The sequence below is a fragment of the Dryobates pubescens genome, chromosome 4 (genome assembly GCF_014839835.1).
Source record: "Dryobates pubescens isolate bDryPub1 chromosome 4, bDryPub1.pri, whole genome shotgun sequence".
Lineage (NCBI taxonomy): Eukaryota > Metazoa > Chordata > Aves > Piciformes > Picidae > Dryobates > Dryobates pubescens.
This window is the reverse complement of record NC_071615.1, coordinates 33,326,816-33,348,621: the sequence shown is the minus strand read 5'-3', so window position 1 is coordinate 33,348,621 and position 21,806 is coordinate 33,326,816. Positions and strand designations below refer to the sequence as shown.

The 21,806-nt window shown below is 48.7% G+C and overlaps 1 protein-coding gene across 5 annotated transcripts in view; it reads right to left on the bottom strand.

Annotated features, from left to right (window-relative positions):
- ANKIB1 (ankyrin repeat and IBR domain containing 1) overlaps positions 1–21,806 on the bottom strand; it is a 68,342-nt gene that overhangs the window by 40,150 nt on the left and 6,386 nt on the right. For 2 of the 5 annotated variants that reach the window (XM_054161066.1, XM_054161070.1), the window contains exon 1: positions 20,887–21,262. The exons of 1 other annotated variant lie outside the window; for it this stretch is intronic. The gene's annotated coding sequence lies outside the window, so the exon portion shown is untranslated. Of the gene's footprint in view, positions 1–20,886; positions 21,312–21,806 lie in introns of those variants that run through there. 2 more of the 5 variants (XM_054161067.1, XM_054161071.1) reach the window with 2 other exon arrangements.

The following is a 21,806-nucleotide window of genomic DNA, read 5'->3' as shown; positions in this document are numbered from 1 at the left end:
ACTTCTCATCACAGGGCATCCACAACGTCTGTAGGAAACCTGTTCCAGCGTCTTACCACCCTCCATAAAAATGTCTTCCTTATGTCCAATCCCAGACCACCCTCTTGAGTTTACACCACTGTCCCTTGTCTTCTCAATATACACCTCACTCAAATCTCCCTCTCTAAAGATCCCTTTAAATACTGAAATGCCACGTTCTGCCTGGAGCCTTCTCTACCCCACACTGAACAATCCCAACTCCTTTGGCCTTTCTTCATAGAAGAGCTGTTCCAACTCTCTGACCATTTACATGGCCTCCTCTGGACCTCCGTAATGGGGCCATGTTGTTCTTGTGCTGGAGACCCTGCAGCTGGACACAGGACTGAAGGTGGGGTCTCAACAGAGCAGAGGTGGAGAATTCCAACCCTCAACCTGCTGGCCACATTGCTGACCTCTTAGCTCTTCTATCAGTTCTCCTATTAAGATCATCAAGGCACCAAATAACCAGTGTAGACACAAAGACAAGACAAAGGACTGCTGTTCTCTGTAGGACATTACTGCTGAGCTTTCCAAGGTAAGGTGAGGAACAGAGTAATTACAGAAACACAGAATGCTAGGGGTTAGAAAGGACCTCCAGAGATCACTGAGTCCAACCCCCCTGCAAAGCAGGATCACCCAGGGCAGGTCACACAGGAATGCATCCATGTAGGTTTTGAAAATCTCTAGAGAAGGAGACTCCACAACCTCTCTGGGCAGCCTGATTCAGGACTCCAGCACCCTCACAGTAAAGAAGTTTCTCCTCCTGTTGAGGTGGAACTTCCTGTGACTGAGTTTACATCCATTGGCCCTCAGCCTATCACTGGGTATCACTGAAGAGAGACTGGCTCCATCCTCCTGATAGCCCCCCTTCAGATATTTTCAGGCATTGATCAGGTCCCCTCTCAGCCGTCTCTTCTCCAGACTAAACAACCCCAGTTATCACAGCCTTTCCTCAGAAGAGAGATGCTCATAGCCCTCCATTGAACCCTCTCAAGCAGTTCCCTGTCCCTTTTGAACTGGGGAGCCCAGAACTAGACACAATATTCCAGATGTGGCCTAACTAGGGTTGAGCAGAGCAGGGAAAAGAACCTCCCTAGACCTGCTGGCCAGACTCTTCTTAATGCACCCGAGAAGAGGAAAAGTGAAGAGGAAAGCAAGTCACCAGAGTCCCTTATTCTGGAAAACCTGATCCATTTGGCATAAAAATTGCATGGAACAGAAGAAAGTAGCCAGCCCTAATGGCACAAAGCTTTGCAGCAACTGCTCTGAGAAAGTGCTCTGCTTCACCCAACTAATGACATCTTTATGACTTTGATTGGAGATCTTCAGCTCTTTACTTCCACCACAAGTCACTACAGACACCGAAACCATAAAATACCTAATGGTGCTTGTTGGTGCAGCTTTCTCCATCACATCAGAGGTCATGCCAAAGCTAGACAGAGAAGACAGTGACAGCAGCTGTGACATTTCTCCTGTGCTCTCGCTGTTCCTGCTGGCAGACAGATATGGTAGTGGAAAGAAAAGAAAAAAAGAAGGCAGCAGGAGTAACAAGCCTGACAAGACTGCCAGGAGGAGGAAAAATGCATGAAACAAGGGAAACCAGTTTGGAGGAGTCAGTGGGTGGAAAGTGAAAAAAGGAAGAACACTACAAAGCCTTCATCATCCTTGGGCCACTGTCATGCAAGCTAAAAAATGAAACCCAGCAGGTGCTGATTTAAACTAAACCCCCTATTAATAAAGGGTCTGCATGCGGGGGTGAGCTGTGGTTGTCCTCAACAAACATCCTTCATTCTGGCATTTTTTTTTGGTTCCAGGAAATGGCCAAGGCTGTATAAATCTTACAAGGATTTTTCTTTTGTTGAAGCTCTCACAAGCAGGATGCACCCATGCTGCTTCTCAGTGCTGCAGGCAGGACAATGAATCACAGGATGGCAGGGGTTGGAAGGGACCTCTGGAGATCATCGAGTCAAATCCCATGCCAAGGCAGGTTCACAGATTCACAGAATATGTAGGGTTGGAAGGGATCCTCAAAGGACATCTTGTCTAATCCCCCTGCAGTCAGCAGGGATACCTCCAACTAGATCAGGCTGCCCAGCGACATATCAAGTCTGACCTTTAATATCTCCAGGGATGGGACCTCAACCACTTCTCTGGGCAGCCTGTTCCAGTGTCTCCCCACCCTCATTGAGCAGAACTTCCTCCTGGTGTCCAACCTAAATCTGCCCTGCTCCAGTTTCAAACCACTGCCCCTCATCCTATCACCACAGGCCCTTCTAAACATCCCTCTCCAGCCTTCCTAGAGGTCCCCTTCAGATATTGAAATGCAGCTCTAAGGTCTCCCTGAAGCCTTCTCTCCTGCAGGCTGAACAGCCTCAACTCTCCCAGCCTGTCCCAAAGGAGAAGTGATCCAGCCCTCTAATCATCTTTGTGGCCTCCTCTGGACCTGCTCCCTGAATAGGTTTTCCATTATTTTGTTCAAAACCTCCCTGAATCTATGGAAAATTTTAACAGTCACAGCTGAAATCTCACAACTTAACTATTCCTTGTGAAGAAACAGCTTTTTTTAACCTGCCACTTGTTAAATTCTGTTTCCTTTGGCTGTAAGAGCTGAGAGACAGGAAAAACTCTTCTGATTCTAGAGGTTTCTATCCTATCCCCTTGTACAGGTGATCATCCTTTTGTCACCCATTTGCTCTTTTACAGATTGATAAACCCTAAATCTTAATGAATTCTGTGCAACTTTCAGGATCTTTTCTGCTTTTTCTGGTCCATTTCCAATGGGAAGAGAAGGCTTCAGGAAGACCTTAAAGCAGCCCTCCAGGATGTGAAGGGGGCCTCCAGGAGAGCTGGAGAGCAACTGTTGACAGAGGCATGGAATGACAGAACAAGGGGTGATGGCTTCAAACTGGAAGAAGCTGGAAGGAGATGAGACATGAGGAAGCAATTCTTGCCCATGAAGGTGGTGAGGCACTGGAACAGGCTGTCCAGAGAAGCTGTGGAGACTCCAAGCCTGGCAGTGTTCAAAGGCAGGTTGGCTGGGGCCTTGAGCAAGCTGGTCTGGTAGGTGGTGTCCCTGCCCATGGCAAGGGGGTTGGAAGTAGATGATCTTTCAGGATGCTTCCAACCCAAACTATTCTATGGTTCCATATAAATATACAACCTTTTTTTTCCCCCCCAACCACATGAATCTTTCACCTTCAACTGGATTGATTTTTCACAGGCTATTTACTACTGTGCCTCATAAAATTATTTTCCATCTGACATTGTGTTTATGACACTGACTGGAGACATCTTAGATGACTGCTTACCATCTTTTCCAGATCATTTATCCTCATAATAAACAGCAGAGGTCCTAGCTGACCTATCTGGGACTCTATCAGTAACCTTCGACCACTGCATTAACTGCCACTGCCTGCTAATTTTCTACCTTTTAACAGTTAGAGAGGGGTTAAGCATCACAAAATACAGGGTTTTTTTCAGTTTTAATGATCCAAAACTGCACTAGAAGCCCTATATTTCCACTAAGAAAAACCACTTGAATCTGAATCTCCACAGCTTTTCCACAAGGCTCAACAGAGGCTGACACTTCTGAGATCAGACCTACAAAATTAGAACCTGGCTTTCATCACCACGTAAATACAGCTCATGCTGGCAGAGGACACTTGATGGTGTCTACTCTAATCTCCTTTTACCTTGCTTGATTCAGAGAGAATGCAGGGGACCTGGGAAGCACAGCCAGGATACTTTGCACGTGAAGACGGCAGAGTGATGCTCTCCCTTTTTAGAACAATTAATTGTTTTAAACTTCCCTCCTCATTTCATAGATTCACAGAATGGTTTGGGTTGGAAGGGACCTTAAAGATCATGCAGTTCCAACCCCCTGCCATAGGCAGGAACACCTCCCACCAACCCACCTTACTCAGGGCCTCATCCTGCCTGGCTTTGAACACCTCTGGGTGGGGAGCATCCACAACCTCTCTGGGCAACCTGTTCCAGTGTCTCACCACTCTCACTGGAAAGAAATTCTTCCTAATCTCCAGTCTATATCTCCCCTCCTCAAGCTTCAATCCATTGCCTCTCATCCTATCACTACAAGCCCCTGTAAAAAATCCCTCCCCAGCTTTCCTGTAGCCCCCCTTCAAGTACTGGATCATCACATGCCTTGTTCACCTTTGTGTACCACCCAAGTTTTTGAAAGAGTTTTCCATTGGGAAGGACTTACCTCTTTCTACAGCCAGTGACTGTGCCAGCAAGCTCTGAGAAGCAGCATGCACGACTCTTACCTACCCTTGGTTTCTAAGCCTTCTTGCCCACCAGTATCAAAATACAGCACATGGAGTTAAGACAGCCTGGGCTGTGTTCATCACTAACTCTGTTCCTTCTACCTCTGTTCCACACAGCTGCCTGGGTCATAAGAAACAGATGAGTGACCGTGATGCAGACAGAGCTGGCTCACCAGTGGATCTGGTCCTTCTGGTTAGGTAAGGTGACTTTTAGGAGCTCTGTGTCCCTTTATTTGCTGTTACATTAGACAGAGAGGTCCTGCAGAACAGAAAGATCCAGGTCATCCTCCTGACTCTGGAGGTGTCAGTGACACCACACAGGAGGTTCTCAGCCAGTGCTATTTCTGAACACTGCTGACAAAGTCACAGAGGACATCTGCACATGGGCTTCCCCCACTGCTGCTGGGCCTGCAGCACAGCCCCTGCCACCTCCACAGCTAGCAATGCCTCCTCACCTAAGGGTATCACAGAATCATAGAATGGTTGGGGTTGGAAGGGGCCTCTGGAGATCACCTAGTCCAACCCTCTGCTAAAGCAAGATTACCCAGGGTAAATCACCCAGGAATGCATTCAAGTGGGGTTGAATGCCTCCACAGACAAGAGGCTCCACAACTTCTCTGGGCAACCTGCTCCAGGGCCTCATCACCCTCAAAGGGAAGAACATTTTCCTTATGTTTAGGTGGAACCTCCTGTTTTCCAGTTTGTGTCCATTGCCCCTTGTTCTGCCATGGACTAGTCTGTCTCCATTCCTCCTGACACTCACCCTTTAGCTATTAATAGATCAGCATTAATGAGATCCTCCCTCAGTCTTCTCCAGGCTAAACAGACCCAGCTCTCTCAACCTCTCCTCATCAGAGAGATGTTTCAGTCCCTTCAGCATCTTAAGTGGTTCTCCACTGGACTCTCTCCAGTAGCTGCTTGTCCTTCTTGAACTGGGGAGTCCAGAACTGAACATAATACTCCAGAGCAGCCCTCACCATGGCAGAATAAAGGAGGAGAAGTATCTCCCTTGACCTGCTGTCCACACCTTAGGATCTCATTTGTCTTCTTGGCCCTGAGGGCCCATTGCTGGTTCATGACCAGCCTGTTGTTCTCCAGCACTCCCAGGACCTTCTGTGCAGAGCTGCTCTCCTGCAGGTCAGCCCCCAACCTGTCCAGACACAGGACCCTACACTTGCCCTTGCTGAACTTCACGAGGTTTCTCCTCACCCAGCTCTCCAGCCTGGCCAGGTCTGGCTGAAAGGCAGCCCAGCCTGACAGGGCGTCAGCCACTGCTCCCACTTTGGGATCATCAGCAAACTGGCTCTGCCCATTCAGCCAGGCCGTTGATAAATAAGTTGAGCAGGACTGGACACAGAGCTGACCACAGGGGACCCCACTCACCATGGGTCTCCAAGGAGACTCTGCCCCACTGCCCACAACCCTCTGAGCTCCATTCCCTCAATGGCTACCAAAGCTGGCTGCAAAGCAGTGCAGCACACACCCAGCCAACCATGGCACCTGGCCCTGAGATGATGCAATGCAGCCTACCTGCGTAAGGGAGCCGGCTTGCTGCCATCAGCCGAGTCACCGTGACTGTCCCGCAGCTTCACAAGCCCTTTCACCTTCCCCCACCATGGCTGGTAAAACTGTTGTGAAGCAGCCTGACCTACCACGAGGAGAAGCACAATTCTGAATCCAGCATTTGCTCGGCACTGGTAGAACTTGTATTTGGCTGCCTGAAAGTGGGAGAGAAATCCACTGGGGTCAGGCCTGAGAACATCCAGTTTGTCAGAAGAATCCTGGTGCCAACTCCATTGCACACACCTGCAATCACCCAACAAACATTTCTTTTGCTCCCCACAGTTCTTGTTGCTCTCTTGGCATCTTCTCCTCCCCCAGCTCCAGCTCTTTGTATGGCTGCCCAGATCAATGTGACCTCTACCAGACCTCCCTGAGAGCCTCAGAAATTAGAAAGCCATTTTTACAGTTATTGCAGAGCAAACACTTGGCAAGTTGGAGATCTGCCTCCATTATCTCTTTATGACACTAATGTTGTTTTGAGTAGCCTAGCCTGTAATTTCTGAAGTGGTTTTAATTGCCACCAGAGCTGATCCTGCCCTTTCTGTTTCTGATCCACTCTTCTGTTTGCTCATACTGCTGTACCTTCAGAGATTTAGAGAGTGCATCAGGTTGGAGTGGACCCTCAAAAGTCATCTTGTCCAACCCCCCTACAGTCAGCAGGGACATCTGCTGTGGTCCAGGGCCCCACCAACTCTAATCTTGAATATCTCCAGGGATGGGGCCTCAACCACATCCCTGGGCAACCTGTTTCAGTATTTCACCATTCTCATTGTGAAGAACTTCCTCCTCATTTCCAATCTAAATCTACCACACTCTAGTTTAAAATCATTGCCCCCCCGCCCTATTACAAGATCATCCAGTCCCACCCCTCTGCCATAAGCAGGGACACCTCCTACTAGCCCAGCTTGCTCAAGGCCCCAGCCACCCTGGCCTTGAACACCTGCAGGCTTGGAGCCTCCACAACTCTGGGCAACCTGTCCCAGTGCCTCACCAGTGCATACTGTAAAGAGTGGAAATAGTTCCAACACATTGTTTGCTGGGACTGAAGTGCAGACAGAAGCAGAAACAGCAGCAATGTGCAAACTGTGCAAAGCCAGAGCTGTTTGGGTGCTGGAGGCAAGGCAGGAGGACACCAACACCATGGCCTCGGTTAAAGTCAAACCTGTTTTCAGGAACAGTCTCCTGCAGCTCAGCATTATTCGATCAGCCAGGACTCTGACAGTGGCAGTGCTTTCAGAAGGGCATGGTGGATGAAGCATGGACTGGAGTGTGAGGATGAAGATGCAGAGCAGGCATCCCAGCACCAGAGGCAGCACTGCCTGCTGTAACTGCACCCAGGCTCCCAAGCACCCGTGCTGAGAGCTGCCTACAAGGAGTGCCACAACACATCAGGGTGCAAACTCCCATCCAGTCACTGACACAGCAACTGCACTCTAGCCCATTCAAAACACATCAGCAGAACTGGTACTGCTGGCTGGGTCTGGTTCTCCTCTCATTCAAAAACCCCAGATGATACTAAACAGCAGCAGGTGCTGTTCCAGTGCCTGATGCTAGGCAAGCAAGGCCTAGTTGGGAACAACCAACATCAGTGTCCAACAGGCACTGAAAGCACACAGGTGAGCTTGCATTTACTAGAGGGCAAAGACATCCAAGCCCACTCCCTGGAGGTGTTCAAGGCAAGGTAGGACGAGGCCTTGAGCAACCTGGTCTAGTGTAAGCTGTCCTTGCCCATGGCAGTGGGTTGGAACTAGATGATCTTTGAGGTCCCTTCCAACCCAATCTATAAATGTCCTGGTGAAAGGTGCTTGCTTTACCTGCAGGAGACCCAGTAGGACTCTGCTGAGGACAAATTCTAGCTTGGCACAAAGCTTCCCAAAAACAGTCCTGAAGCTGAGGAGGTAGGAAGTGAGACACATCAAATGTAGTCCTTATCCACCTGCACACTGGGAAAGGCTGATATTTAACAGCACTCATCCCTCCTTTCCCTCCTACATCCCATATCCTGTTGCATCATTCATACATTGTAACAGGTTTAAAAATTGCTGGGGAAAAACCCCTGGCTCGGATTTGTCACTTGCTGGTGGATTTGATGAAACAACAATACTTTATCAATAGGGTTGAGGTGTTCTTTCACAGGATTTGAGTCTTAAGGCCTTCTCAAAACTTCATACATGGCTTTAAAAAGCCACCTGGTGTCACCCTACATACTCAGGTAACATTCTGAAGAGAAATTAGCATGTTCTAATAGTATTGAACTACTATTTAGGAGATTCAGGCGAGGGAAAGAAGCAACAGACAAGAGGTGAGAGACAAGAAATGGAGCAGCCTTGTATTACAAAGAAGCATCTCTGAAGCAAGCACGTAACAGCTGAAAGAACAGCCAGGGCTAACAACATGCAGCAACAAAAAAATCTGCCTCTATAAAGAGATGAAGTAAATATAGAGGAATCCATTTCCAAACAGTGGTTGGCATTGCAGCAGAAGGGCATAAGGCTGGAATGTTCCAGGAATCAGGAATGTTGGAACCACCTACTCTGAAAGGCACCACCTACTCTAAAAGACACCTATGCAAAAGCTTGTTCATTTGCAGGATGTCATCACGTGTCTGTGCAACATGGGAATCTCATTCCCTTAATCAATTGGAATGGTCAACTATTTTAAGAAAAGGCCCAAAACTTTGCATTTTACAGCAAATTGAATCCATTTTGACAACAGAATCACAGAAAGCCAGGTCGGAAGGGACCCCAAGGCTCATCTGCTCCAGCCTTTCTAGCTGAAATGAGCTGGCCCAGCAACCTGTCAAGCTGAGTCTGAAAAGTGCCCAATGTAGGGGTCTCCACCACTTCCCCTGGGAGATGATTCCAATGCCCAACTGTTCTCATGGGGAAACCTTTCTTTCTGAAGTTCTTACCTGCCATATGAGGAAAGGCTGAAAGAGCTGAGTTTGCTCAGAAAACAGAATACTGATTGCAGATCTTCACAGAAACGTAAGATTTGGGATGGAAGGGACCTTTCCTGGGAGCCTAGACTGGTTTGGGATGGAAGGGACCTTTCCTGGGAGCCTAGACTGGTTTGGGATGGAAGGGACCTTTCCTGGGAGCCTAGACTGGTTTGGGATGGAAGGGACCTTCAAGATCATCTAGTTCTAACTGTAGGCAGAGACACTTCTACTACAGCAGCTTGTTCAAGGTCACATCCAATCTGCCTTTGGATGCTTCCAGGCTTGGAGCTTCCACACCACCTTCAATTACACATGGACAAATTTTAGCCCTTTTTAAGAATTCAAACATTTGAAGAGAACTGGTTCTGTGTCAGAAGCATCTTCAAAGACAGGAAATTGAGGCCATGCCATACAACCCCTGCCTGGTAACATTGCTTAGGTGACCCTAGTTGGAGCTGCTTGGAAACAGCACCTGAGTGGGCAGGGTGAGGAACCTTCAGAGCTGGAGCAAGCAGAGCTAGGCTGTACTGGGGAAAGTAAAGGACAGAACAGCTCCAGCAAGGCGTGAGGAGCGTGGACTGTCTGGCTTTAGGAATGTGGAAGGATTTCTTTTCACAGTAAGCCGTGGGTAGACTGCTTGGGGAGGTGTGTTGGGTTTTTTTTTGTTCCAAGTTCATACTGAGGGTTTCAATTTCAACATGTAGCTTTTTTGAACAGCTCCATTTAGCACTTCTCCAGGCTGCTTTGATCTGCACGTCAGCAGAACTCTGAAGGAGCTAAAACATGCTGAAGACACACAGAAAATACTGTCTGGTTTTGCTAGAAATGGTGGAATTCATGCAGAAGTTATTCCCAGGGAACACAGGGCTTCTTCCCTTGCACTCCTGAGGACATGCTAAGATTGAGAACCTCTGTAGGTTTGCAAAATGACAGATGGCAAGGTTACTAGAATCAAAGGGTGGCCAGCAAATCTAGGGAGGGTCCTACTGTTCTGCACTGCTGAGACCACACCTGCAATACTGTGTCCAGTTTTGGGTTCCCCAATTCAAGAGAGACAGGGATCTGCTGGAGAGAGTCCAATTGAGAGCTAGAAGGATGAGTGGGAGACTGGAACATCTCTGCTATGAATTCAGACTGAGAGATCTGTGGCTCTTTAGTCTGAACAGGAGAAGGCTGAGAGGGAATCTTGTAAACATTAATAAGTATGTGAAGGGTGGGTGTCGAGATGAAGGGGCTAGGCTCTTTTCAGTGGTGCCCAGTGAAAGGACAAGGGACAATGGGCACAAACTGGACACAGGAGGTTTCACCTCAGTATGACTAAAAACTACTTTGCTGTGAGGGTCATGAAACACTGGAGCAGGCTGCCCAGAGAGGCTGTGGGGATCTCCTTCTCTGGAGACTTTCAAGACCCACTTGGATGTGTTCCTATGTGACCTGCCTTAGGTGTTTCTGCTCTGGCAGGGGGTTGGGCTCAATGATCTCCAGAGGGCCCTTATAACCCCTACATTCTGTGATTCATAACTGCCCTGATACCACAACTTACAAAACTGAAGTTAATCCAGTAAACTTTAAAGCTTGGTGACTAACTTAAGAGAAACTTGACTCATTCTCTTCCTAGAAAACCATAGGAATAGCTAAAAGAGATGGGGAGGGGAATAAAAGCAATGAACTGATCACCTTCAAGACTGATTTTCACACCCTGATTCTTCATGCTGATTCCTCACTCAGAACAGGAATACAGAAAAAAATCCACAGGATTTCTGAACTGAGCTCAGTGAGGCTGAACTTCAAAAAGGTATTTCTAAGAAACAGGTTCCAAATCAGCAGGCACTTCAGAAGGCTTGCACAGGACGATTAAGTGATTGTTTTATGTTGTAATAACACCCACAGTAACAGAGACAAAACACTCCAGATGATGTATTTTTAGTTAAATATAGATTTGTAGAATGGTTTGGGTTGGGAGACACCTTAAAGATTAGCTCCAACCCTGCTGCCATGGGCAGCAACACCTCCCACTGGCCCAGTTTGCCCAAGGCTTCATACCCTCATCCAGCCTGACCTTGAACACATCCAGGAAGGGGGCATTCACAGCCTCCCTAGACAACTTGTTCAGTGTCTCCCCACTCCCACTGTAAAGAATTTCTTCCTATTCTCCAGTCTAAATCTGCCCTTCTCCAGCTTCAATCTCTTCCCTTTCATGGTATCACTACAAGCCCTGGTAAAAAGGCCCTTCCCCCCTTTCTTGTAGGCCCCCTTCAGACACTGAAATGCTCTAAGGTCTCCCTGGAGCCTTCTTTTCTCCAGGCTGAACAGCCTCAATTCTCCCAGCCTGTCCCCCCAGGGGAGGTGCTCCAGCCCCCTGAGCATCTACACAGCCTCCTCTGGACAACAAAGTATTTTATACTAGAACATGCTGCCTAATTCCCATTCCAGACAAAGGAATTTAACTTTTTATTCCTTTATTAAGTAAAGAACTAGAAACCTCAGGCAGCTTATGAATGAGAAAGGATAAATTTATGAACTTGAAAAAAACCAATCCCAAAGATCTCAACCCCAACAAATAGACCAAGAACAAACCCATATCCCAATTACACTTCTACATTTATGTCACTGCCTGAAAGGATGCACAGAAATCATGCTACTGCCAAAATGGAACCCAGGACTCCAGTTGTGACCTCCCCAGTGCTGAGTACGGGGGAGCAATCCCTTCCCTGCTCCTGCTGGTCACACAGTTCCTGATCCAGAACAGGATGCTGGTGGCCTTCTTGGCCACATGGGCACACCCTGGCTCATCTTCAGCTGCTGTCAGTCAGCACCCCTAGGTCTTTCTCTGATGGACAGTTTCTACTGCTCTGAAGCTTGGAGCCTTCACGGGGTTGTTGTGACCCAGGTGCAAGACCCTGTTCTATAGAACTCTGCAGCCCTTTGGGCCACATGCTTCAGGTGGCCCAGAACTGGCTGTATGCATTGAAGGGAGAAAATGGTTGGTTATGCAACCATGTCATCTGATATGGAGCAAGCACATATTTACATTGGAAAGAACCTCTAGAAGTCAACTGTTTCAATCCCCTAACCAGGGCAATCTTCAAAGCTTTAAAGGCTGCTCAAGGCCATTCTCAGTTTTCAGAGTATCTCCACGGAGGGAGATCCCACAGCTTCTGTGAGCAACTTGTAGCAGTATTTGTCCACCCTCATGGTGTGAATCTTTTCCTAACATCTAACTGAAATATCCCTTGCTGGAACTTTTTCCCTGTTGCCTCTAGCCTTGTGTTCTGGTTTTGCTGGGACAGAGCCCCAAGCAGGCTGTTAGCCAGGACAGGTGACTTGAGTTGGCCCAAGATGTATCCTGAGCTTCAATGTCACTCTCATTAGGATGAGAGTGAGCCTCCTGCCTGGGCTCCTCTTCCTTCTCCCAAGCACTGCTTTCTCATTTGTTGTGATCAGCACAGGTTCACTGGGTTGAGTATAAGTTTACCTAGTTTGTATTGGTATTAGTTTGGCTGTTTCATCAAATCCATTTTCATGTCAACCCATGGGTCTTCTCTCCTTTTCCTGATCCCCCTTCTCTTCTGGGAAGGGGTCATGGGGTGACAGAGCAGCTGCTAGACTTTAGCCCTGGGTACAGGCTAAAGGTAGCCACCCTGTCACCCAGCTCCTCCAAGAAGGGTCTGATTTTCTCTTCTAAAATCCTGCCCCTAGTCTTCCCTGGACACTGAGAACACCCATCTCCACCAGCTTCTTTTTTCACACCATGTGCTCCTGCCCCCTAATTATCTTGGCAGCCTTCCTCTAGACCTGCTTCCAGTAGGTTAGCTTCTCTTCTCCAACGGGCAGCACAGAAGTAGACACTGTTTCAGCAGCAGTCACACAGAAGCCAAGCTGACAGAACTACTGGCTTCATTCCTGCCAAGTAAAGACACATTGTTGACTCACATTCAACTTTGGGGGCCACTGGAAAAGTGATGTCATTTGCTGCCACGTTACTTTTTGGCCATTGGACCAAGGCTGTGCTACAGTGTAAGGTTATTCTGCTTTGATTTTCAGAGTCTTTGCTGAACGCCTCAAGGTTCTTGACAGCCAATTCCATTTCTCCAGCCTGGTCAAAGTCCTGCAGAAGAGCAGCCCTGCCCTCCAGCACGCACAATCTGGTGTCACCAACAAGCTTGCTGATGGTGCATTCCATCACCTCATCCAGGTAATTAATGAAGATCATAAATGCAAAACCTGCACCATTTAATCTTACTGAATACTAATTATCATGTCTTGAAAAGGATAAAGGGCTTGCAAGTAGTTTAATTTTAACTAATTAACAGGTTGGTAAATGGGCTGTTACAAAGAACTTGAATTTCAATACACAAGCCACCAAATAAAGCCTCTTCAGTAGGGTTGTTGGGTTTTTTTTCTCTTTAATGGGCAGTTTGTGCTTGGTGACTCATTGAAATAGCTCCAATGAGAGATTTCTCTCCCAACACATCCTTCTATATATGGAAAACTAAATATATAAAGTATCTGTGTCAGTGACTCTCCAGAAGTCAGGCAAAAGGGCCTAAATTAAGCGCCGTTGTATGTCTGTTAGCAAGGTCTCAGGACTGCAGGCTGTGCACCTCCATACACCACCTTCCTGAGAAGCCAAGGAACTGGAGTTCTTCCACCAAGAACCAATGCACTAGCTTAGAACTTGTGTAAAACTCACACTGCTGCACAGGCATAGATCATTCTGTATCAAAATGCTGGAGTACAACAGGCAAAACATGTCAGATCATCCCTGAAGTACCACATGTTCTGCTCATGTGAAGTCTGCTACGTAGCTGTGTCTCCTGATCTGAGCTTGGAAAGATCAACATCCTCACCTTAGAAGATCAAAATCCTCACCTCAGGGCTACTGGGATAACTTCAGCTACTTTGCCAATGTGAATGAAATTGTGTCAATCACTTTTTCTTCAAGTTCTTCAAAATGTTAAAATGTATAACCTGCATTAGTAGCACTGCCAGGGCATTGGGCTTCAGAGTTTAGTAGCTCCACACTTGGGCAGCTTCTTCAAGATACTGATGAAAAAAATCACCATTTTGATAGATCAAGAAGAAATCCAAGCTTTGTTCTGCCAGGACATCTCTCCCTGTCTGTCCACAGCCTTTCAACACTTGGATGTTAGGAACAAGTTCTTTACCATCAGAGTGCTGAAACACTGCCACTGGTTGCCCAGGGAGCTGAGGGAGGCCCCATCCCTGGAGATATTCAAGGTTAGGCTGTACAAGGTTCTGAGCAAGCTGCTCTAGTGGAGGATGTCCCATCTGACTGCAGGGGGATTGGACTAGATGGCCTTTAGAGCTCCTTTTCATCCAGTGCACTCTATGTGCTAGCTGGAGATCAATACATTGCTTGTCCCCCAGCAGCCTAGTGATGGAGAACACAGTAGAGAATAACCCCAAAATCCTCACCAAGTAACAATTCTTCAAACAATTCATCTAGGCAAGTAGTAAGAAAAAGTAGTAAGAAAAAGACTCTTTCTTCTGGAAACTAGATTGCAACAGCATTTGCAGGTTGCTGGTGCTGAAATCAGTCCTGATGTGCATCCAGCCTGGCATATGCTATTTTTACATCTCACACACATAGTAGCTAATAAAAACACCACTTAAAATACACAACTGCGTAGCACAGCAGCACAATAACAAGCAATTTCTTAGTACAAAGTTAATTAGTAATTTACAACAGCCTTAAAATGACTCTTTTAAAGCCTGTGATAAATTTTAATAGAACCAGTATTTAATGTATTAAAGGTGGTAGTGCAAAAACCAACACAGACAGGTATGTATCGCGATCTTGCCTCCTAATCTTTTCAGCTATTTCTCCAAAAGCTGGTTGCTAACAGGAAATATTTCAGTGACCATCATCAGTGCTTCATCTCTGCACCCTAAAAAATACACTCTTGGTCCTCATACAGTAAGATTTTGAGTTTCTACGCCACAGCTCTGATAGACATTTTTAACTATACCTTCCAAATTCCTATTTGACATAAAAGAGTAGGGGGAGGAGGAGGAATTGCTACCCTAGATAACATCTGTGGAAGCTTCTTGAAGAGGAGATCTTAAGTGGACTGTGAACACAGCTCAAGCTAATAGATATAAATCAAATTTGCTCCACTGAGTTATTTCATTTGTAGCCATTTACAATCAGGACCCAAAGCAGCTGCACACAAACAGCATGTGATGTTCCCACAGTCACATTAAAGGACCTGCTAAAGGAACAAGCAGGGCCTGGGTTTTAAAGCAGAATTATAAACTAGAAAAAACAGATATTATCTTTTTTCTATGCTAAATGCAAAGAAGAGTGATCATCATGTGAAGCACTTGGGGCAGAGAAGCAGCTTCCAACTTATCTCTGCATTTAATGGCAATTGAATAGAGAGTGTATGAACCAGACAAGAAATAGGCCACTAGAATAGAGATAATTATATACAGCAACTTCAAGTGTGTTTTTCCCAGAAATAGCTTTGAAACCTGCAAAGCTGCCTTACCTCAAGTCATACTTCACTGGGGCAGATAGAACCATAGAATTGGTTTGGTTGGCAAAGCCCTTGGCGATCATCCAGCCCACCCATCCTCTAAATCTACCAAGTCTGGGGCTAAACCTTGTCCCTTAGCACCACATTTCTGCCTCTCTGAAACACCTCCAGGGATGGGGATTCAGCCACCTCCCTGGGCAGCCTGTGCCAGGCTTTGAGAACCCTTCCAGTGAAGTTTCTTCTCATGTCCAGCCTAAACCTCCCCTGGTGCAACTTGAGGCCATTTCCTCTCCTCCTATCAGTTGTTACCAAGGAGAAGAGACCAGCCTCCACCTCACTCCAGCCTCCTTGCAGAGACTTGTAGAGAGCCTCAGCCTCCTTCTGCTCTCATCACCTTGTCATAGAAGATCAGGTTAGTTAAGCAGGACCCACCTCTCATAAACCCTTGCTGACTGGGCCTGATCACCTGGCTGTCCTGTATGTGCCATGTGATGGCACTTAGGATGATCTACTCCATGACCTTCCTTAGCACCAAGGTCAGGCTGACAGGCCTGCAGTTCCTCAGATCCTCCTTCTGGCCCTTCTTGTAGACGGGTGTCACCTTCGCCAACTTGCAGTCAAGTGGGTCCTCCCCAGTTAGCCAGAACTGCTGGTAAATGACTGAAAGCTGCCTCCTAAGCTTTCTTCTTCTGCCTGCTCCCTCCTTACCCTTGGGTGGCTCACATCCAGCCTGTGTGTGTCTAAGTGGTGCAGCAGGTCACTATGCCCCCTTAGGTTATGGGGGCCTCATTCTACTCCCTGTACCTGCCTGGCATCACAGGGGGCTGGGTAGGTGGAGAGCACCTGCTCTTACTACGAAACACTGAGGCAAAGAAGAGCATCGAGCATCTCAGCCTTTGCCACTATGTCTCCCCCACATCCAACAAGGGATGGAGATTCTCCTTAGTCCCCCTTTTGTTGTTAATGTATTCATCGTAATGAGGAGGGAGGGTTACAGCAGTAGGCAAATCAAGGGCTTTGGCCCTTCTCATTTTCTCCCTGCATAACCTCCTGACATCCTTGTAGACCTCCTGAGTTCCCTGACCCTTCTTCCAAAGGTGATAAACTCCTCCTGACTTCCAGCCAAAGCTGGTCTCCTTCCCAGCTGGCTCAGCTTTCAGCACATGGGGACATCCTGCTCCTGCACCTTTAAGACTTCCTTCTTGAAGCATGTCCAGCTTTCCTGGACTCCTTTGCCCTTCAAGACTGTCTCCCAAGGAACTCTGTCAGCAAGGCACCTTCACAGGCCAGTTTGCCCTCTGGAAGTCCAAGGTGACAGTTCTGTTAACCCTCTTCGTACTTCTCCAAGAACCAAAAACTATCATTTCATAATGGCAAAGCATAAGACAACCTCCAACCATCACATCACCTCCAAGCTCTTCCCAGGTCAGGAACAACAGACCCAGCAGGGTGTCTTCCCTAGCTGGCTCCCTCACCAGCTGTGGCAGGAAGTTCTCTTCCACACACTCCAGGAACCTCCTAAAGTGTTTCCTCTCCACTGCATTGTATTTCCAGCAGACATCTGGTAAGTTGAAGTCCCCCAGGAGAACAAGGGCTGGTGACTATGAGACTTCTCCCAGTATTTTGTCTGCTTCTTCATCCTGGGAAGGTGGGAGGTCTCAGAGGAGCTTACAACTATCAACCCCCACTCCTTAGGTCACTGTGTTCAGCCAGGCAGAGAGAGAACAGGGAATCCTACAGATCATGCATGGCAGTGGGGTTGGAACTAGATGATCTTTTAGATCCTTGCCAACCTAAACCATTCTATGCATCTATGAATCAAAATGGCAGACATGAGCCAGAAGGAAACTCCCTTGAGTAGGGAAAATCCCCAAGAGATTGAATAAAATTTTCTCCAACACAGAAGCCTGCACAGAAGAACTATTTTATCCATCATTAATAACATACTGCCTCACTTGTCATGATGTAATATTTAAGCTGCACTAACTTCATTGTCAAAGATTAACATCACTACACTGCAGGCTGGGTGCAAAGCTTGGGTTCCTAGGTGGAATCTTAAGCACCAACTTAGAAAACTTACTTCTAGGTAATTCAGTTTGGCCCCTCACCTTTCTTGTCAGGACAGAACTGAAGAAAAGTTACAAGCAGCACTCTACACTGTCCTGCAGCTGCTCCATAAAGCCACCCAAGTCAGGGAAGATCCCAGGCTTTCTGTTCCCCTGCAGTAATCCTGTTACTGGTCTTTTACCACAATCATCCTTCAGTGCTCAGAGTTTAGAATTTATGTGCCTTAAAGTCACAGAATGCCAGACTGGAAGGGACCCTAGGGATCATCTGGTCCTTTCTAGGTCTAGCTGAAATGAGCTGGGCCAGCACCCTGTCAAGCTGAGTCTGAAAATTGCCTAATGTAGGAGAATCCACTGCTTCACTTGGGAGAGGATTCCAATGTCCAGCTATTCTCATGGGGAAAAACATAAATCAAAGCAACATCACTAAAGGAAAATCTCTCTTAAGCAACTCCAACAAAACTTCAAGAAGCTTTGCTGGAAAAGTCAAGGCACATAGATTGACTCTAGGTCATGAGAGGAGCTTGTCTTCTCTAAACATTTTGTGATTCTCTTGTTTGGAAAAGAGGAGTTACACATACACATAAGCGTGAGTGAGTAATGAGGAGGACTCAGGGGTGCTGGGTGAGGAGAAGTTCAACGTAGGCCAGCAGCCCAGAAACCAACCCTGTGCTGGACTGATCTCTTGCAGTGTGGGCAGCAGATGGAGGGAGAGGATTCTGCCTCTCTGCTCTGCTGAGACTCCACCCTGGAGTTCTGTGTCCAGCTCTGGATGCCCCAACACAAGAAGGACATGGAATTGTGAGAGCAGGGTTAGAGGAGGCCACCAAGATGATCACAGGGCTGCAACACCCCTGCTCCATATGGAGACAGGCTGAGAGAGTTGGGGTTGTTTAGCTTGGAGAAGAGAAGGCTGCAGGGAGACCTTAGAGCAGCCTTCCAGGAAAGCTGGAGAGGGACTTTTGACAAATAATGACATCTCCTGAAGCCATTTTTTAATAGTTGTTCCACTGAATAAAAGCTGACAGCTGGAGAAAGCATTAGCTTTTCAGTTCCCACGTTTAGGTCCCTTTAGTTTTCCTTGAATAATTAATGGGGTGTGGATGCCTGATAGGGACAGATGTGTAAACTTACCTACAGGATAGAAATGTATCCAGGAAATACTGGGTTTTTTTCAGCAAGCCAAATCGTGTGCTTAAATATCTACAGACCCAGTCCTACCCAGATGTGTATGGCACAAGGAAATATTTAGAGGGACCACAGAAAACTTACTCAATTTCTGTCTTTTGGCTCCTGTTGTGGAGGCACATAACTTACATATTCCATGACAGCTACTGATACTATCAATATTCTGAGTGCCACTCTTCTGTTTTGGGGTTCCTTAAATTACTTTTCTTTTATAATAGTCTGCTGATGCATACATATATATAGATGTGTGTGTGTATGTATAAAATCATAGGATTGTTTTGGGTGGAAAAGACCAAGATTATCAAGTCTAACCATCAACCCAACACCACCATGACCACTAAACCATGTCCCCAAGCACTATGGCCACACATTTCTTGAACACCTGCAGAAATGGTGATTCCACCACCTTCCCTGGGCAGCCTGTTCCAATCCCTGACCACTCTTTCAGGAAAGAATTTTTTCCTAATCTCCAACCTAAAACCTTCCCTGGCACAATTTCAAGCAACTTCTTCTCACCCTATCACCTGATAGGATGGAGAAGAGACCAACCCCCATCTCACCCCAACAGGGCACCCCACCAACACTGCTTAGCTTTTGGGTAGATTTCCAGTGACAGTTTGAGGCAGGAATAATACAATGCATCATTAAAGTATTGTACTCTTCTAAAGACTAAAATTTCATAGATCGATAGAATGGGCTGGGTTGGAAGGGACCTTGAAGATCATCCAGTTCCAACCCCCCTGCCACTGCAACTTCTTAAAGAAAGAACTGCTTGGGTGCAGGATTACAAAGAGTCTTGGAAATAAAGTTTCCAGAAGCCTCTTCTGCAAATCTGCTCTCTTTAGTTGTAAGCCATCAGCCATTTACACTTTCCATGTCCAGGGGGAAAAAAAAAACACCAAACACAAAAGTTGCAATAAATTCTACCACTTCATTTTTGTGCAGACACCTCAACTAAACAAACTCCATGTTCTTAGAAGATGAAGAGTGCTGTTGCTTTCCCTGTGACTGAAGCTTTTTTCTCTTCCCATGGATGAAGAACATTTTTTCCTCTGCACCCAAGAGAGAGTAAAGAGAAATGAATCCACCACGCTCTGTAGGGTAAAACACCCATCTGTGTAAGGAAGACACGGTCTCTTCTCATTGCTAAGCTCCACAGCTAATAATTCTCTCCAAAGTGGTCTCTCTCTTTAGGGACTGTGCTGAAATGACGGCACACCTACTGATGTTATGTCTACAACTAAAACACTCCATTTCTGAAACTGCTAAGCACTGAAATGCACAAAAAGAAAGCACAACCACCGGTGATTACTAAGGATCAGTGCCTTACTCTGCAGAGGGTGTTTTTGTGACTCCACAGTTGTTCTGCATACTATTTCAACTGCAAATACAAGACTGAGGAGTTATGAATTATCCAGGTTCTGGATTTATTTTTTTTAAGTTGTCTAGCTTCCAGTATATGTTTAGACATGACTGGGAGGGTGATGCTGCTAAGGAAAATAACCAAAACGTTACAGTGTCAAGACTAGAATTTTAATCCGAGAATATAAAGAAATAATTAAATCACGAGGTCGTGAGCGTTCAATTTCATTGAGGAAAGACTGTTTAGGGCGGCGTTACCCAGCCTGAAAGCAAGGTTAGGCTGTCACAGCGCACCCCGCAGCACATGCCCCGCGCTACCCGCTCAGACTTGAGCCCTTTTCCCTTCCAGGCAGCATTTCCAGGCTTCCAACAGGGTGGGAACGAGCTCACAGCGGGAGAGACACGAAGCCAGGCCATCGGCAAGCTCCAAACTTTCCGACGCTCCCAGCCGAGGGACCCTGGCCACCGCGGGGGCTGCTGCAGCCGCCCAGCTCCCACCCAGCCGGTTCCCCGGTCCTCCGCCATGGCGGGGCGCGGCGCGGCGCCTGGAGCCGTCAGCGGCCTCTTCCCCCGTCCATAACCGGCACAGCCCCGCCGCCTCCCGCCATTGCGCTTCCCCGCAGCCCCCTGCCCAGCGGGGCTCACGCTGCCGGGGGCCGGCCCTACACTGGCAGTCCGCCGCACAAGGGTTCGTCTGGCCTCGATAACCTGCGGCTTGGTGACCCCCGCACACCGGCGCTACCCTCCGCCCTCACCTCCTCCGCTCCGCTCCCCTCGCCCGCCGCGGCGCACTCCGAGCAGCCTCCCGGTCCGCCCCACCCGCGATGCGACGGGGCTGCAACTACCCAGACGTGTGAAGTCTCCCGGCTGGACTCGCCTCACCCTTCTCACAGCCCCGCAGACCCCGCCCGAGCCTCCTCAAGCGACGCCGGGATTCTCCGCCAGCGCCGCGGGGCACTCACCGGGCTCCTCACAGGGGCTCTCCCCGGCCCTTCCCGGCGCCTCCGCGCCCGCCACCCAGCGCCTCCATTTGCTCAGCGGCCGCTCCTCTCTCCCTCTCCCCCGCTCCGCTCCGGATACGGTGGCCTCTGGACTTGCCCGCTCCGGCAGTCGGGGCCGTCACTGGGCGGCTGAAGCGGTGCGGAGCGCCCGGCCCGACGGCGAGGCGCAGACAGGGGCGTTGCGGCTACCGCCGTCTCGCTGCCCCTTTGTTCGGCGGCGGTTCGTGGCGGCGCTGACAGCTGCCAGCGGCGCTCCCCGCACCCGGGCGGCCGCCTCACCTCAGCACCTCGCCGCCTGCCAGCAGCGCCTCATGCTCCCGGCCCGCAGCCCAGCCTCTCTCTCCCTCCTTCTCCGCCCGCGGACAACAACCGGCGGTAGCAGCAACAGAAGTTCAGGCCGCCGACCCGGAAACTCATCGGCAGCAGGCCCGTGGGACTCCGACGGGAAGCGGATCCGCCGAGCCGGGGGAGGGAGCAGGGCGGGGACGGGGCGGAGCGGGACGGGACGGATCTCGGGAGCGGGGCCTGGGCTCCGGTCGCGGCGAGAGGATGCGGCGGGGGAGGCGACGGCCGGCACCACCGAGGAAGGCAAGGGAGGGAAGAAGCGAGCGGGATCGGGGCACTGCTCCGCACCCTGCTGAAGCGATCCCGAGGACGTGGGAGCCGTTCCCGCTCCCTGTGTGACCACCGCTCGGGGTGGGGGGGGCGGTGCTTGGCCGGCTTCTGAGCGCGACCAGGAAAGTTCAGGGGGCGTTTCCCGGCCGTGAGGCGCGGAGCGCTGCCGTGCCTGCTGCCGGAGCGGCAGGTAGCCGCGGTGCGGAGCCGCTTCCCGCTCGTCTTGCTGCCTTGTCGGCAGCCGGCTGGCCGTGCTGAGGCGAGGC